The sequence below is a fragment of the Podarcis vaucheri genome (genome assembly GCF_965113315.1).
Source record: "Podarcis vaucheri genome assembly, chromosome: 11".
Lineage (NCBI taxonomy): Eukaryota > Metazoa > Chordata > Lepidosauria > Squamata > Lacertidae > Podarcis > Podarcis vaucheri.
This window is the reverse complement of record NC_138749.1, coordinates 32,587,277-32,605,325: the sequence shown is the minus strand read 5'-3', so window position 1 is coordinate 32,605,325 and position 18,049 is coordinate 32,587,277. Positions and strand designations below refer to the sequence as shown.

General features: G+C 39.6%; 1 protein-coding gene across 3 annotated transcripts in view; it reads right to left on the bottom strand.

Annotated features, from left to right (window-relative positions):
• The window catches only part of ATG10 (autophagy related 10), a 104,352-nt gene that overhangs the window by 28,929 nt on the left and 57,374 nt on the right, over positions 1-18,049 (bottom strand). The window lies entirely within an intron of this gene.

Here is an 18,049-nt window from a genome sequence, read left to right as displayed (position 1 = left end):
AATTAATAATCTGCAATTGTTAAACACATTCAGGCATCCAGAGTGATTCATGTGCATTATCTAATTGCACCCCTTACAACAAAATTGTAGGAGAAATTCATTATTATTATCTCCCAGAATGCAGACAGGACGACTGAAGCTAAGACAGAACGGCTTGCCCAAGACTGCCTAGTGAGCTCGTACCAGAGCTGAGATTTAAATATGGGACTTCCTGATTCAAAGTTCAGTTTCTTAGCCATGATGCTACACCAATTCCCTATTATGTCTGTTTCACCTATAATGTTCTTTCTAACCCAAGAAAGGATAATCGATGTACTTTACTGTAAGCACTTGCAGATGGCAGGGAGGGTGCCAGCACTAACCTCCCCAGTTGCCTATGATGCTGCTGCTGCTGCATACTGGGATGGAGAGGAAGAGGTGGTGGTAAGGTCAGTGCAGTGCAAATGCACCAGCTGAGGGAACTGTTATATAAATCTAGCCTGGGTCAATTCACACAGGCAAACCCACACAGAAATCAACAGATGTTGAAGCAATTGTATGATTTTTATGACACTTCCAGCTTCCACCATGTTTTGCTACTAAACCTGGTTTAAGCAACTTTGCGGTGGCATGGTGAATTAGGCTGGGTAGATGGACAAGTTATTATCAAACAGCTTTACCACTGTCTATATTCTGCATGGTTACATTCCACCCATTTTGTCAACATACCAATTTAGTTCTGTGAAATATTACAGTTACTGCTGACGATCTTCCAGTCAATTTGAATTGTAAACTAAGCTCAGATAATTTCCTATATAATTCAATTTATGTGGAACAAATGCCAATGTCAAGATTGAAAGAGACAGTAGGCTTGATGCTTTTTTTATTTTAAAAAAATTATTATTAAAGAACATATACTTCAATGTCATACAAAAATAAAGAAAAGCAACACAACTGAAAGAAAATGAAATTTAACATCCCCCATCCCAAAAATAAATAAACGTGGGTTGTTTAATTCACAATCTGGGGGGGTATTGGTGTGTTGGGGTAATAACTTTTTTAAAAAATGCTTTATTTATAAGTAACACAATATTGTGCTCAAGCTATGATATTTTCACTTAAAGCCAAAAAGATACTAAAAATTCCAAATATTAGCATATTTCACAGAAAACGTTTGAGCACTGCTATCATCGTTCATATACAAAATAAACAGCTTGGTGAAATTTTGAAGAGAAGAAAAATCCACACAATCCCTCCAATTCTGTTCTTGCTACTATATTGCACAACCGATTTCTTATTTATTTTTGGGTAGTTTATAAACCTTTGCAACCATGTTATTGAAAACAGAGCTCTTAAACTGACTAAAAGGAGACCATTACTGAAGTAGGAGTAAATAATGATATGGTGAAAATATCTAAGCTACAAGGGAGGTGGAGCCTAATGCAGAGGTGTTTATTAAACCCTCCCAAAAGATCACAATTAACAAATTAATTTACTGGCAAGTACTGGTGTTCAAAGGCTTTGGAAATGAGGCCATTAACTTCTCTTTTTTCTTTTTAAAAAACACGCTTCATGGAGTGAACTAAAAGGAAATACTGGAACATATTTGTCAAGATAACACAACTGATGCATTCACAGTATAAAGGCAGCATGCCTGCCAGAAAAACGTGCATATGTGCGCACAAGCTGAGTAATGGCATGCTTCCAAACTCATGCCTTATACAGCCATAGAATTTGTAGGTGCACTTGGTGACAACCAGCTGTGAGTTCAAAATTCACTTTACTGATTTTTCTGGGTGAAGTACTGAATGGCTGAATGGCTAAAAAACAGCTTCCCTAAGAACACAGTTGGCGGTATCATATGCCTCTCAGGTTGTTAATGAACTTTAATTCTTCCTCCTACATTAGAAAAATGCCAGAACGGATCATGTTAAAGATGGTAGACTTGTGTTAAACTTGACTAAACACTTAACATTATGTTCCAACTTGGTAGTAGCCAACAGCCTGATCTTATTCAGAAAATAAAACCAGTATATGATTTAAAATAGTCAAGATAATTATTGGAAAAACAGAACAGCAGTATTTTCTAGAATGATTCTGAAGCAATTTTTAAAAAGATGAAAACCTGTTCAATAGACAACTATAACACAACATGCCTTTTTATAGAGAAAACATACCTGGTTTTTACTAGATATTCAGAGCTCTCATTTTTGCCTGCCTTGTTTCTAGATATATGATGGCTTGCTATATCTGTGATCTATAAACATACAAGGACTTCTGAATCCTTCTTAAGGCCAGCTCTAATCCCTTTTTATTTGGTAAACAGTAGTAACAGGATGCATGACGTAAAGGCTTGAGTACTCATGTGTAATATTTTTCTCTGTACTTCCAATAGGGTGGATGAAAAGAATTTACCAAGGGGAAGTCAACTTTGGTCTCTGTAAATGTTGATAGCATCATTTTCTGAAGCTGAGCCATGTTCTAACTGAAGTTCATTTTAAGTCACCTTAATACACCCTTTACAGTATTTGACGCTCCCTGTGAATGAAAAGACCACAAAATCTGAGAGATTATTCTGTTTAGTATTATGTGCAAAGGAAAATAAATTGTGCTTTTAAAACAAATTATCCTAGCTTTAGCTATAATGATTAGCAATCACATTAAGTAGCAAAGAAACAAGGAATTTTTTTTCTCATCACTAAGAAATGTATAATACACCATAGGATACATTTCTTTGGACATGATTCTGCCTCATGTCCTAAAAGCAAAGTATAAAGAGGCCCTATTTGGTAATTAAAATAGCCCTTCCTTTTCCTTCCATGCTGGCACACCACAGCTGTGCCAGGTGCACATAAAAGTGACCAACTGGTTATGGTAAACCAAGTCCCTCTTGCACCATGCCTTCAGGTATATTATACCAACTAGTTTCTGCTTTTTAATCTCTCCTGCTGTGCAAACTACTTGGAGCAGGAGTGATAGTCCACAATTACAAAACATTCCTATGAGGAACCCCTCAGTCCTCTTCACCAATGCTGACACAGCAGAATATTTTAATTTTGAAAGACAATGCAATCTGTTTTTATTGTTAATAGTGCATCATTGAATTGAACTCATGGTGTTTAATTCAGCTAAGTCAGCCTTAGGGCAGATCCAATGAAATCAATAGGCTTGACTAACTTAAGTCCACTGAGATGACAAAGTTGGATTCAATAAGGAAGTTGAGCATTCCAAACAGCATGGGAGGCCTTCCTCAGCAGAGACTTCAGTCTTTTGCCCTTCATGATTTGAGGGGGGCTACAGGAAGGGCAGATCTTAGGAGATTTATTCCTGTTCTCACTTTTTAAGGTACTGATTTTACACACAAGCAGAATGCCCAAATAGGGCCATAGACAGACATGCACCACAGGCAGACTAGCAATTTTATCCTCAGCATTCAGTTTATTCTGAAATGATTCCAAGTGATATTTAGTCTTAGGATTTACTGCTGCGGATTAAAAAAAAAAGTCATTTTATTATATACAGTGGTACCTCGGGTTACATACGCTTCAGGTTACAGACTCCGCTAACCCAGAAATAGTGCTTCAGGTTAAGAATTTTGCTTCAGGATGAGAACAGAAATCGTGCTCCAGCAGCACGGCAGCAGCAGGAGGCCCCATTAGCTAAAGTGGTGCTTCAGGTTAAGAACGGTTTCAGGTTAAATACAGACCTCCGGAACGAATTAAGTACTTAACCTGAGGTACCACTGTATGTGAATTGGTTTATTATGCTGTTATAGTTTTTGTGCTGCTCCTATAATTCTTTTAGATGCACTAGTGTGTTTAGAATATGGGTAACATCCACCACCATGTGTATCAACTTCCACTTGCATAATGGAACCTCTCCTTCCCCATCTTCTCGAGCAGTTTATGGAGACTTGTGATGAGTTACCGCGGAGGAAAGGAAAGGGAAACTCTGTTGTGCAAGTGAAGTGTGTTAGGCAACTGAGTAATCATAACTGGAGGTCACCTTAATTTTTGATAATTTTATGGTTTGTTTTTAAATGGTATTTAATATTGTGTGCTGCCTTTGAAAGGGTACCCCTGAAAGGCAGTCTAAAATATTGAAACTGAAATAGTATAAATAAATGGATGTGTCATAACAAACAATTAACTACTCTAATAAATGCAACTGAAACAATGCAGTACAAAAAAAAATAGTTCTATTACTGCTCAATTCATTTTGCATTATGCTGGTTGCATTAATGTAACTTGCACTGTTTTTGACTGGTTTTATGAAGGCAGAACTAAAGTCTGTTATCAAAAGATTTGCTTGCAGAATGGTGAGTAGAATGTTATTATATTCAACTGTTTCAAAACAGGATTTAACTTAATTTAATTCAACAGGAACTAATATTTTTCTAGAAAAACAGCACACAATCACTTGATTTCCCCCACTTATTTTCTTCTCCATGATAATTTCACTTGCATGGCTGCCACACTGCATAGGAAAACTGAATCTGGGACTGAATGTTTCCTAAACAAATTGGGAAGTTGTCATCAGTAAGCATCTGTTATTTTATTACACTCACGTAAATGCATTTTTGTGCTATCATAATGGAGTACTGAGCAGATGCTTTAAAGCACTATACCTAGTGCAATAAATGCTTAATAATAAAAAGACAAGTAGTTGCCATCTAATTAATGATACAAGTTGCTTTACAAATGCATTCTCACAAGCAAAATTTGTCAATCATCGGGTGGGTTGTTTTTTTAAAAAAGTATTATGCCTGCTTCCAAAATGTTATCAGTTCTGTTCCCTTTAACACTATATTAGAATTGTTGGGGGGGGGGTTGAGAGAGAAAAGTTAATACAACATATACATTTCTCTTTTTGCAAACAAAGGATTTTTGTCTTCTCAAAAAGCTCTTCCAACAATACCCTTCACACAAAGTTCAACTGTTAGCAGAAGTCGTTAACTTGACTTTGGCATTGACTGGTCCAGGTCTAGGCAGAACACAAAGTGAGCAAAGGCTATTCTTGAGGAAGAGGTAGGCCGACAGATGTTGTGGTCAAACAAGGAAGGCAACTGTTACAAAAAAGAGGCTGCAACTTTTCTTCCCCATCCTCAAATGTCACACAAAGCTTGGTCCAGATCCTTTCTGAAGCAAGATTCTCCAGCATTGCAGATCCAGCTTGCAGGCATTTTAACAGTATGAAAAAGTGATAGTGGAATAGGGTGATATGGCATGGATGTATTTGCAAGACTGCAGTCCTTCCTACACCTCTTCAACAAACTCCCTTGCTCTACTGCTGCTAACTGTAACTCCCTTCAAAATTCATATTGCAGAGTCAAGTCTTGATCCCATCAACAGAAAGTCAGGAGAGGCACAAAGTTTCTAGTATGATTATCTGAAAAGCTATTGGATCTGAAAGATGTAAAAAAAAGTAAATGCAAACCATTTAGTGCTAATGAGACTCCAGTACTTTGACCACCTTATGAGAAGAGAAGACTCCCTGGAAAAGACCCTGACGTTGGGAAAGATGGAGGGCACAAGGAAAAGGGGACGACGGAGGATGAGATGGCTGGATAGTGTTCTCGAAGCTACCAGCATGAGTTTCACCAAACTGCAGGAGGCAGTGGAAGACAGGAGTGCCTGATGTGCTTTGGGCCATGGGATCACGAAGAGTCGGACACGACTAAACGACTAAACAACAACAACCTGGGAACACTAAAGTAGCACTAATCTGTTATGTTTTAGGAAGATAAGTATTGGATCCCTAAACTCCAAGTTCCTTAATGTGGAGTATGGCGCAATCCCCATGCAATAAATAATTGTCTAGGAAAGTCTCAAGAAGAAGATGCATCCAGTAAATAGGCTGCATGCTTTTATTTTAGGTTTCCTACTCTGGAGAGCACAAATCAGTAATTTTGTGTTACCAACAATGACTTCCCACAAGGCTTTGCATATTTTAAACTTCTGTGTGAAATATTGCCCTTTTTACACCCCAAATTATACAATTACAAAGGTGCGCTTCACCTTGGGCAAATGGAGTACCAGATCAAACGAACATGGAAGACTACATCAGTACAAAGTTAAACAAATAAAGAACTGAAATTAGTTTAATGTAAGGGTGCTGCTGGGGCTTGTCTGCTTGGTTTGATTTTATCTCTACCATAAGTTTCCACCTCCCAGGTGTTCTTTATTAATCCTGAATTCACCCTTGTTGCTTGAAGTCCCCACGAGTCTAATATATTCAAGCTTACTTTGGCTTTTTGGCATAACTTACTGAGTTGTGTCTAATCCTCCCCTATGGAATCCAGCAGTTAAACATATATGGTCAATTACATATAATTTTCTAGGATCAGACCACCTCACAATACCACCTACCCCCCAACACTTACGGCTGTCAAAACACATGGAGAATGGCATTGGGAGAACAGCAATTCTTGGCATGTGAACAGAGTTTCCTTCAGACTGAATAACCACTAGACCACATAGGCCAGGAAGGCAATGACGATTACAGTTCAGTTTCAGCTCCAAAACATGAAATCATGAGACTGGAAGGAACTCAAAGCCCCAAATCATACTTTAAGGCAGGATCTTCTACCAGATATTAATCCACATCCAGACCACATACCACATTACAGTATGCCACAAACACAGAGCGAGAATGAAAAACCCTGCAGGCAAGGAATAGTTTGGTAAAACAAATCCAAATGGCTCAAGCAAATAAGGCAAACATGCTATAAAGAAAGACAACGCCTTACCCCAAATTGATATGAGAGAAAATTCTCTCTCAACACCAAATAATGCTTAAAATTATTTGAGAAGTGGAAACAGAGCTCCATAATAAGGGGAAAAAACCTTCCTGTAACAAAAAAGAAATATGGAACGTTGAAAGCCTGACATTTCCAAAATCCTCAAGCTTCCTGTAAAAGCTTCTATTTTTCCTTTGCCAAAGAAATAAGACTGCATCTTAAATTTCTATGTACTCCTATGACAATAAGTGGAAAGAAGCAAGGGAGCTTTATACTAATTACAAACATGAGCATCTGCATGAATTCACCATAATCGTTCTTCTACAATTTAACAGCTTTATGGGAAATCCTAACCAAATTCTGGATAATATTATGGTAAGCATTAATCGCACCCCCTCCACATTAAAAAATAAAAGAAAATGTTTCACTGACAACTTATAGATGATCCAGTGAGAGGAATGCTTTGCCTTAAATAAGTTCTAAACATAAATGTTTTGCAGAAACAATTGGCTGCGGTTAATTTTTGTGGCAAATGTAATTTCAACAAAATATTTCTTTCAGAATAGCTTGCAACTTTACCTAGCATAAAGTCAGGGTGGGGACACAGAGGGAACTATGTTCTCTCCAGCAAGTTCGAGGGCAGGTCTGGCATATTCTTTGAGGCTCAGTTGGTTGCTACGCAGAAGACAAAAGCTTTAGTGTTTTAAGGGAGCTATACAGAATCTTCATTGTAGGAAAATGAATTTCACTTAATATTACATTTGTACTACAAATCTATGGTGCAACAGCATTTGAAATACTGTATACCATTCTGTTCGCCTTACCTCGAAAAGGATACTGTAGAGTTGGAAAAGGTTCAGAAAAGGACAACCGATATGATCAAGGAGGTGGAGTGTTTCCCATATGAAGAAAGGCTGCAATGTTCGGGATTTTTTAGCTTACAGAAAAGGCAAGTAAGAGGTGACCTTCCTCTCTCCTAACACTAGAACTCATGGACATCCAATGAAGCTGAATGTTGGCAGATTCAGGACAGATTTTTAAAAAGTACTTCTTCATGCAGCTCATAGTTAAATTATGGAACTTGTTTCCGCAGGAGATAGTGATGGCCACCAACTTGAATGGCTTTAGAAGAGAATTGGACAAATTCATGGAAGATAAGGGCTCCTAGTCATAATGGCTATGATCTTCCTACATGGTCGGAGGCAGTAACACTTCTGAATACCAGTTGCTGGAAGCCATAGGAGGGGCAAGTGCTCTTAAGCTTGGGTCCTGCTTCCTGGAACCTGGTTGGCCAGTGTGAGAACAGGATGCTGTGCAAGATGGGCCATTGGACTGACCCAGTAGACTCTTCTTATGTTCTTACTGTCTCTGGTCCTACTGCAATAACATCTTCAGGATAAGCCTGTTTGCCCGCATTCACACAAAAAGTGTATGGCTATACCATGGTTTAGTGCAATGTGCACAAGCTGCAGTAAGGCTCACATGTTTTCTCCTCCTAAGAGGTGCCTGAGGAGAGTTCAGATGCTTTTGGTTCAGGCTTCAGTTAACCAGTTTGCAGTGTTGTCCTGGGTTTGTGGTTAACTATACACATGGCTTTGACCAAACTGCGGGAGGCAGTGAAAGACAGGAGTGCCTGGCATGCTCTGGTCCATGGGGTCACGAAGAGTCGGACATGACTAAACAACAACATACCCGTGGCTAGTTTCAACAAATGAATGTCAGAAATCATGCCTTACATGACTTTTGAACTACATACTTTCTGATTCACAGCATGTAATCTTAGCCACACCATATTATATGCAGCCTCATGGGAGCATGCCAATGATTGTGAAATAATAGGAAACCATGATCTGCTTCCTAAAGGGATGATTCAGTTCTAAATCTGGGACTTCGTGGTGCAGCCTTATAATAAATAACTTGGTTCAGATGAAAGGTTCTTGGTCCAATAAACCACAATTTACTAGACCAAGAATGAGCCTTGCACATATGCACTCCCTCCTCATTTGTGTAACAAAAAAACTCCCAATGCATATTAAACAACCACTTCCTGTTACATCTTAACCATGACACAGTAATTTAATATCTGGCTATAAACCAACATATCAAACCACAATTCAGATTAATGGGAAACTGTGGTTTAAAAGGACAGTGTGGTTTAATAATGGGAGTTTTCTATTATGGCATAGAAGAGAAGCAGACAAGGGAATGTGTGGGCACAATATTTGTTCTTGTTTGGCATGAACTGGAGCTTAGTCCCTCTGCAATCATCATAGGGATAAACTACAAGGATGGCTATTGACACATTGAGCCTCTGAATGTTCTCTTCAGGTCTGCAAGATGTTCTCCAAAATGCTACCAGAAGCTACCTTCAAGTCATTCTTACACTATTAAGTCAGTCCTCTATCCAACCATTGCTCTATGATGATTAATGTGATTAAAACTGTAAATAAGACAAAAGTAAATCTCTCAAAATTGGGGGCACGGGTCAGGGAAGAAGCAGTCCTTGGTCAAAGATTATTCATTTTGCCAAATGAGGGGAGAAATATGAGGGACTGGTGGTATAAAAAAGATCTGAAACTGTAATCTGCATAGAACCATTTTATTAGAGCAAGAGGAAACTGTGTGAAGTCAGTTGTGTACTCTGATAAATCTGTTCCCAGACAGTAGTACTCCCTTGCTAGAAAAGTTAAGACTGTCTGGCTCCTTGTCCTTCCATGAGCAAGTGAAGACTTTCTTATTCCAACAGGCTTTTGGGAACTTTTTGTAAGGAAAGGGCTGATACAGTGATGTTTTTATTTAGTTATCTCTATGTTTTAATAGATCATAACACATACAGATATATGATCTATTAAAACATACAGATCATAGCACCAGCCCTTCTATTTAAAAATATTTTTCTATTAATGTTTATTTGTTTTTAATTTTTTGGGATAGCTCACTAGGTAGAACATGATACTATTAATATCAGGATTGTGGGTTCGAGACCCACATTGGGCACAAGACCCCTGCACTGCAGGGGGTTGGACTAGATGACCTGCATGGTCCCTTCTAACTCTATAATTATATGATTCTATGATTCCCTTTTTAGCTGTTACTATTTTCTCTGTAAAGCTGCCTTTAGTTTCTATAAGGATGGGATATAAATAAGCAAAACAATAATAAGAATAAATCAACAATAACTTTTCTAGAGGAATATGGAAGCACATAATAGCTACTAAGAGAACTGAAAGTGGTCTGAGAGACACTTTCTTTCCCTTGGTGTATACTCTATTTTTTCTACTGCCAAATCTGGTAAAAACAACAACAAACCAGTTTTGAAACAACACAGTCTTACAAAACCTGTTTATCAGAGGCAAAAGGATGATGAGCAGTGATCACAAGCAACTGTTTCTTTTTCTAATTGCCTTTATCTCTCTGAACAATATTTTGTGTTGCCTTTGGCCTTCACTGCAGTATTTCTATACGCAACAGGTTGCAATACAGTGCAAAAGTTTAGATCATGAGACACACTGCCATGAACCCTGAGAGGCTGTCAACAGGGTGTTTGTTTGCCTGTGCTCCATGATTCAATACCTAAAAATTAATGCAAAAAATGATCCCAGGAAAAGGAATACCCCTATGTTGTCAGAGCGAAGCTTGGCATGCTGATGTCACAGCTCACATTGATCCTGCAATCATCTTACCAGCAGTGCAGTTTCTATCTTATACAACACAGAGTCTGTTGGGATTGGAAGTGTTGTATGAGGGCATCCAACTGCCAAATTAAGCCACACTAAAAAGCAAATTCTATGAACAGCCAAAATGCATCTTTTATGCATGGAGAAAAACTGAATGCTAACAAGGAAAAGGCTTCCATGAGTCACCGAACCAACAGGCACTCTCAAGGCACTTCTTCCCCTCTCCTAGACTCAACAATATTGTCTTACATTTCAAACTCACTTTTAGGGAGCTTTCTGAAGTGATGCCAGAAACTACTAAATGTTTGAGAATAACTCAAATATTAAGCTGATAGCTGAATATGGATTTAATTTTTGTTGAACGTATCTCTGCAATGTAAGGGGTGTCAATACACTCTAGGCTGCCATAGTCACCCTTAACATGTAACATTTAAAAAGATCTTTGCCAAATAATGCATGTTAGAACATGAGCAGAACATGTTGGTTGCTTTCTATGTTTTTGCCTTATTTTCAGCTAGGCCAGAGCAATCAGTAATGTCAGCCGAGAAAGCGTAAGACACAGCAGTCATTATGCACGACAAATTCACCCACAAATGCGTGGTTAGGTTATTGACAATGCTGTAACTTTCTAGTTTGGAGCTTGGAACCAGCCCTTTCTAACCCCAAGCTATCAGAGCCATCAGAACCAACTCTTCAGTGGCACCAGTGGAGGTTCAAAACCACCACCACAGTCTGAATTTTCTCCCCATTGCTTCATACAAGAATTGAAGAATCAGAATTGTAGAGTTGGAAGGGACCACAAGGGTCTTCAAGTCCAACCCCCTGCAATGCAGGAATCATAGCTAAAGAATCCCTGACACTGATGGACACTCAACCTCTCTTCTAGAACCTCCAATGAAGGAGAGTCTACTACTTTCCAAGGCAGCCCATTCCGCTGTTCAACAGCTCTTACTATCAAGAGAGTTCTTCCTAATTTTTAGTCAGAATCTCCTTTCTTGTAATTTGAATTCACTGGTTCAGGTCCTGCCCTCTGGAGCACATACCATACTGGACACAATCCATCTACAAATCACTCATGCTAAATTAGAATGTGATAGGTAGATCTTCTAGGTGGCTACGTCAAAGACTAAAATTTCCACTTACATTTATATGAAAATATTAAATAGAAATTATTGATTAATTATTTAAGTGTTGGTTATCCAGTAATGTCCAGAGGGTAGAGTAGATTGGGGAAAGAACACTGGCCCAATCTCAATTTGGGCATAAAATCTGAGGGTGATCTTGGGAAAGTAGCATTATCTCAACAACAACTTAAATCTAAAAGTAGATGATTAACCCTAATGATACTTCAAAATCTAAAGCCTCCTGCATCAGCAAGTAAGAACTTAGGACAGGGTGAATCTACATAAACCTAGCATGACTTCATTAAACAAGATGATGTACCATTACTACAAAAATAATGAAGCAAGCATTTCAAGGATACATGCAGCACTTGGAAAGTCATTCACAGCACTCTGCTACCACATAAACACTGCCCTGGCTGGGCTGTGATGTGATCCAGTACTAGTTGAGTGTAAATTTAATTGCAACTCAGCTTTTTAAAAAGCGACTGCAATTTGCCAATGTGAATTAGAAGCTGCAGCTTATATTTTTACTCTGAACTGACAGGTGTTTTGATTAATGTACTCTGGGAGTCTGTTTGCTTGTTTACTGTTTTTAGGGTTGGGAATGTCCTCTTCCCACTTCAGCTAAAACAAGATTAATAAGGGACCCAAAAATCATTTCTCTCATGAAGGCAGCTTCCATAAGTTAGTTCACATCTCTGGATTTCCCAAAGTCCCAACCAAACCTCAAAAGTTACTTCTCAAATCTGGGAGAATCTAGACACTTGACCCTACCACTCTCCATGCTGCTCTGTCCCATCTGGAGCAGCCGGGGAGTTATGTGAGGCTGCTGTTTGTGGATTTTAGCTCTGCTTTTAACACTATCCTCCCCCATAGACTGGTGTCCAAGCTAGAGGCGATTGGACTCTCCAACTCCACCTGTCTCTGGGTTTTGGATTTTTTGTCAGAACGTTCCCAGAGGGTTAGAGTAGGGTCACACATGTCCACAGCCCTTAGCCTTAACACCGGCTCACCACAGGGTTGTGTGTTGAGTCCCCTGCTCTACACTATCTATACGTATGACTGTACAGCCATCTACTCCAGCAACAAAATCATCAAGTTTGCTGATGACACTACGGTGGTAGGGCTCATTTCAGGAGGGGATGAGTCCGCCTATCGGGACGAGGTGGAGCGGCTCTGTGTTTGGTGTGGAGAGAACAATCTGGCTCTTAATACGGCTAAGACCAAGGAATTGGTGGTGGATTACAGGAAAAAAAAGGCGGACATTCAGCCCTTGTATATCAACGGGGAACGGGTGGAGAGGGTGGCGGAATTCAGGTTTTTGGGAGTAGCTATCGATCAGGGATAGCTTGGAGCGCACATACCACTGCTCTGGTGAAGAAGGCCCAGCAGAGAATTTATTTCCTCAGACTTTTAAAGAAGAACAATCTGAGTGAGAGACTGCTGGTGTCCTTCTACCAAGGCTCCATAGAGAGCATTCTTACATACTGTATTTGTGCTTGGTTCTCCAGTTGTACAGCTAGGGAGAGGAAGGTGCTCCAGAAGGTCATAACCACAGCCCAAAGGATTATTGGTCATCCTCTCCCATCTTTGGAAGAACTGTACGGTTCCCGTTGTCTTAGGAAAGCAAATAACATCCTGCAGGATTCATCTCACCCGGGACACTGTCTGTTTGCACTACTGCCTTCTGGCAGAAGATATAGAAACATCAAGTCAAAAACAAATAGACTGAAAAACAGTTTCTATCCAAGAGCTGTGGCCCTTTTGAATGCTGTAACTCGTTAGTGTGACCTGGGAGTTTGATGGGTGTGGTGTGGGTGTGGCTGGAATGTGGTTTGTTTGGTTGTTGTTGTTGTCTTGCTTTTGTTGTTTTAAGGGATGGCATCCAATTTCGTTGCACTTTGTGCAATGTTGCACTTGTGTAATGACAATAAAGAATCTATCTATCTATCTATCTAAAACTTACCTGAATCCTTTGGACCGAGCCAAATAACCAAAATTCCCCTTTCTTTTGTCCAAAACAAGAACTACACTTATATTCAATACAAATCTCACCCTATTATTTTGAAATAGCTCCCACTCAGCCCTAAAGTTATACTACTGAAGGTGCCATATGATGATCCACCACAACTTCATTCCTCTAAGTCTAGCACTTCCTTAACTCCACGTCACCCACAATTTGGAAAAAGCCAAACAGTCAAATGAATTCTAAAACTTACCCCTCTGTCTTTTATGCAGTGCCAGAGTTCTTCAAAACCCTTTTTGAACCTCAAAAGTTCTGCCAGTCCTTTTGTGATTGCCACATTTTCATCTAAACCCCCAAAGTCTGATCTGCAAACAGGTCATTCATTTTAATTTGGGTGCCAGACACTCATCTCAAAAATGCATCCCAATCCCAAAAATCAGTTTCTCCATTGGACAACCCAAGGCACCCACCATGTTCACCAAATTATCACTCTGTTTCTGGTAAAACAAGCTGCCCAACGGTGTACCTAAACTCCTATCTTTCATTTAGGGAAGACCAGATTATGATCTGAGCCCACAATACCACCACACCTCTCAGACCCTATTAAATACTCATTTGAATCTAAAGTCAAGCATCATTTGGGAATGATCAAATGTCAACCTGAACCCCATTTTAACCTCCCCTCTAAGTAAACCCCCCCCCCTTGTTTGGGCAAGGTCAGGTGTCCATCGAAATCTAAATTGTCAACCTTCTACCTTGAGTGGGAATAGATACCCAGTGGAACCACAGTCCTTCGCTCAAGTGCCTATAAAACCCCATTGGGAAAAGTTGAATGCCCAATCTGAATCCCACCCCAAATCTGTTCCTTCATACAATGATTCACTAAAGGAAAGTTGGAGGTCATAATATGGCTATATTGAACTTTATATTGGGGGAAAAGAAAGTTATCAGCAGTAAATTTGCATTCATCACTAAGCCTTTAGGGTGAAAAATAAATTAAATTAAAATCAAAGTTTGTAATTAAAACCATTATTTTTCACAAATTTCTTGGTTACATACTACAGGTCAGCATGATACTCCCAACAAAGCCAACACAAAAAGCCCTCACAATGGAATGGTTGATGCAATTTATATTATTCACACAGTGTTTTACGTGAATAATTATTCTTACAGTTAAAAAGCTCTACTGTTAAACTGTTACAACACCTCAGGACATGCATTTTTAATACTGAAATTAAAATAAATCTGTTGAGTATATATATATCTCACCCACACCCACACAAATTTGAACACTCTGAAACATTAAATACAAATATACCTTATGATAACCAAATATGCCTAAAATTTTCTATTCTGTGGCATTAGATTTTTTTCCTCACTGTTGCTACAAGGTCATGTTCAAAATTTAAATGCAGCATCTGAAGTGTTCCTGGGCACAATGAATCAGCTAAAATCTTTGTCTTGGGGACATTTTTGCTTCCTGACAGAAAGTCTGAAAGACAATTAATGAAGAATAAAATAATCCAATAGTAGTATCTCAATGGTAGGTGGCAAAATGTAAAACTGATAGAGTGAAAACAAGAGTAGCTGCTTTATATGAACTATGGACAAGGAATACACAACTAACATAAAAATATGATAACAGAGTTGACATGGCATTTACTGATATGTTAATGTGTGCTTTTTTCCACTATGGGAAAAATTAATTCGTCTCAGTTTAAGGCATTCAGTCCTCTTCAGTGTCTTCTATTATTACAAATGTTTCATGACAAGGAGCAATACAGACTATCACACATTGAGCTTCACTTTTAAATTGTGAAGGAGAGGTTTAAGAAATATGTTTGTAGCCATTGATTTAAAAAGTGAACTGTCTGGGTCAAACAACTATATGAGCAAGTGTGGTCTAATATATGGAGAATCAACCTGTATGAAGGATTGTGTGTGGCCTTGGAAAGCCATCTGCAGTCTAACTTTTCCATTTCAGCCAGGTCCAAATGGTTGTTCAACACTGTATAACAAAATATCACTTCCAGTAGTGAGACCAGACCTTTTGAATAAATGAGTTCAAATTTGAAAAATAGTAATTCTATACTTACTAAACACACTGCATTTGCATCACTAGTTTTATAAAATGTGTATCTTCTACAGTTCCAATTTCATTTTACAGTTTTCCCAATTGACAAAAGCAATTATCTAACAGTGCCCTGTCCAAACTATTATTTCCTGGGATACTGCCAGCCCTGGATAAGAATATAATCTTTTTGAAACTATTTTACTGTGGGTGATTTTAACAAACAGGAGAAAGTCAAATAACTAATTGTTCTTTATATGAATTCCTATCACATATATGAAGCTCTTGGGCTGGCTGAAATAATTGTTCACTGTAAGCAGGAGCAATAACATTTATTCTATATATAAATATAACTAGATTTATGTTAAATGGTTGCATAAATGCAACCGTTTTGGATCCCATTTATGCTCAATGGCTCCTCAAGTCTGCAAATATGTTGCTGAAAAACCATTTAGGGAATGGGAAACATTATAATAAAGATAGTTAATAATATGTAAGCATGAACAATCTAAGTAAGCCAGGGAGAAAGCTTAGCTCCTAGTTTCAGTAGGTTTAGAAGCTTGAAATCCTGCTCTGTGCAGAACCAAAATGAATGACTACACAGAGAGCATAAAAAGGAATGAAAGTACATAAGCAAAATGAATCCTGAAATATTTATAAATGGAACACTGATATAAAGTGTTCAACTATATGATTAAATTCAATTAGACTTGGACACACCCAGCCCTCTTTATCTGATCCATTCATTCTGATCCAAGTATGTAAGACTCAGCTATAAATTTCGCTGAGTGAGCTTGGTCAGTTATTGCCAACCCTTCCTAAAATGGTTGTTGCATGGATAAAATTGGGAGGGGGGGAACCATGTTTGTCACCCTAGAACAATACATGAGGGAGGGGATCATTCCTCCTGAGCTGTGTCCAGAAAGTGTTGTTGGGGGATGAGTGTTCAGACCCCTGGGCTCTCACTTGTGGGGTGCTTCAGAGCTCCACCCTCTTCTCCATGCTTTTTAACATCTATATGAAGATGCTGGGAGAAAACATCAGGGAGTTGGGGCTTGACATTCACCAGTATGCAGATGATACCCAGCTCTACCTCTCCTTCAGATCTGAACCAGTGAAGGCAGTGAAGGTCCTGTTAAGTGTCTGGAGGCAATTAGAGAATGGATGGCGACTAACAGATTGAGGCTGAATCCTGACAAGACAGAAGTACTGCTTTTGGGGGGCAGGGGGCAGGCAGGCTGGGGGACTCACCGGTCCTGAACGTGGTAACTGTGCCCCAGAAGGACCAGAAGGACCAGGTGTGCAGCCTGGGAGCCATTTTGGACTCAGCTGTCCATGGAGGTGCAGGTCAATTCTGTGTCCAGGGCAGCTGTCTACCAGCTCCATCTGGTATGCAGGCTGAGACCCTCCCTGTCTGTAGACTATCTCACCAAGCTCTAGTTATCTCCTGCTTGGACTACTGCAATGTGCTCTACGCGGGGCTACCTTTGAAGGTGACCTGGAAACTACAACTAATCCAGAATGTGGCAGCTAGACTGGTGACTGGGAGTGGCCACTGGGATCATATAAACCAGTCCTAAAGGATCTTCATTGGCTCCCAGTGCGTTTCTGAGCACAATTCAAAGTGCCCTAAATGGCCTTGGCCCAGTATACCTGAAGGAGCCTCTCCTCCCCCATCGTTCAGCCTGTATGCTGAGTTCCTCCTCCGAGGGTCTTCTGCTGGTTCCCTCCCTGCGAGAAGTGAGGTTACAGGGAAGCAGGCAGAGGGCCCACCCTGTGGAACACCCTCCCATCATATATCAAGGAAATAAACAACTGACTTTTAGAAGACATCTGAAGGCTGCCCTGTATCAGGAGGTTTTTAATGTTTGATGTTTTGATGTTCTGATATGTGCTGTGAGCCGCCCAGAGTGGCTGGTGAAACCCAGCCAGATGGGCAGGGAATAAATAATAAAATTGTTGTTGTTATTCAAGCTGGCAAGCTGATAGTCCAATTGTCAGGACTTCAATGTGCCCATCATCAGCCATCCCAGTTGTATCAGATGATTGAAATGTGGGTTGACCTGCCCAAATGTGACCAGCAATGGGGAGGAGAGAGAAAGATCTGGCCAGCCAAGAAGGTCCAGCTCCGCATCTCCACCCTATTCTATTCCTTTTGTTTTTTGTTTTAAGAAAAGATGTGTTGCATTTCTGCAAAGTCTAGGAATCTCCCAAATATGTGAATAATGCTCCTTCTTGTTTCTCAATGACACCTTTTCAGCTCTAGTTCTATTAGCACTACTCACTACCTGAGTTCACTATTAAAGGAGCATGGAGATTCCATTTAGTTCTCATAGCTGACAGGAGGAGCATCATATGCGTTCCAACTGAACACAAAGTTTTTGTGTGTACGTAAATCTAATCTGAAGAAGCTGAATGTCAGGGAACTGCCATCAGCGCCGGAGGGAGAGAGAGAGCTCCAGAGGGATCCCAGAGAGCGCCCCGGGATTGGGA